We start from the raw sequence: 1,580 nt of genomic DNA, 5'->3' as shown, positions 1-1,580 counted from the left end.
TCTCCATTCCATCATTATTTTCCCTTGAGCTTCAGGAAATGTCCTCAAGGATACCAGAAACGTCTCTAACTTTTTTTTTTTTTTTTTTTTTTTGGTTTTTTTGAGACAGGGTTTCTCTGTGTAGCCCTGCCTGCCCTGAAACTGACTTTGTAGACCAGGTTGGCTTCGAACTCAGAAATCTGCCTGCCTCTGCCTCCCAAGTACTGGGATTGAAGGTGTGCGCCACCACTGCCCAGCTCGTCTCTAACTCTTAATCTTCCTGGCTCACACTCTCCAGTGCTGAGGTTGCAGGAATGTGCCAGAATGCCTAAATAAGCTTCCACTTACTTATTACCATGTAGAAATTCTTATTCTGGGCACAAGCCCTTTTTATTTATATATTAACATTTTCTTTCACCCTGTAGTTTGCCTTTTAATGTTCTTATTAGTGTTGTGGTGGTTTGAATTATGTTTGGCCCATGGCACACTGTTAGGAGTTGTGGCCTTGTTGGAGAACCTGTGTCAATGTGTAGGTGGGCTTTGAGGACTCCTAGCATTCAAGCTCCATTAAATGCAGAAGAGAGTCTCTCCTGGCTGCCTGTGGGAAGATAGTCTCCTGGCTGCTTTTGGATCAAGACTCTCATCTCCTTCTGAACCATGTCTGCCTGCAGGCTGCCTTGTTGCCTGCCATGATGATAATGGACTGAACCTTTGAAACTGTAAGCCAGCCCCAATTAAATGTTTGCCTTTGTAAGAGTTGCCTTGGCCATGGTGCCTCTTCCAGCAACAAAACCCTAAGACAGGTATCAATTGTAGTACACATGGAAAGCATCCCCAGAAGGCTCTTGTGTTTGAGCACTTGATCCCCAGATGGTAGCCCTGTCAGAGGAGGTTATGGAACCATTAGCAGGTGAAACCTTCCTGGAGGAAGTATGTCAGTGGGGGTGGGCTTTAGAGCTCGGTCTGTGCCCTGCTTCTTTACTGCCAGGGCTGCCTCCCCATGATGGACTCTGACCCCCCCAAACTGTGAGCCAATGTGTGTATGTATAAGTTTATATATATAAATGTGTGTATATATAATTATATATATATATATGTTTAAGTGTATATATATAAGTATATATGAATAAATAAATACACACATATGATAAATTGCTCTTATCTAAGTTGCTCTTGTCAGGGAATCTTATTAGAGCAACAGAAAAGTAACAAATACAGTGTCTATAAATGAATTTTTTTTCATGAACAAAATTTAATTATTTAATAATTTCAATGATCACATATTTTCCCCCTTATGTTTTGTTTTATTTAAAAAAAAATCTTTGTCTATTTCAAGTCATGAAGAAATATTTTTATACTTTTTTCTACAGACTTTTATTGTTTTACTTGTGATTTTTAAAATGCCTGAGTTAGAATTGTAAAAGTCACTATATAGACCAAGCTGGCCTCAAACTCCCAGAGACTCACCTGCCTCTGCCACCTCCCATCCTGGCTTAATTTTTGGTGTGGGGGGGTTCAAGACAGGGTTTCTCTGTGTAGCCCTGGCTGTCCTGGAACTCACTTTGTAGACCAGGCTGGCCTCGAACTCAGAAATCCACCTG

This window comes from Mus pahari, chromosome 3 (assembly GCF_900095145.1).
Source record: "Mus pahari chromosome 3, PAHARI_EIJ_v1.1, whole genome shotgun sequence".
Lineage (NCBI taxonomy): Eukaryota > Metazoa > Chordata > Mammalia > Rodentia > Muridae > Mus > Mus pahari.
The sequence above is the reverse complement of the archived record's forward strand: the minus strand, read 5'-3'. Positions refer to the sequence as shown.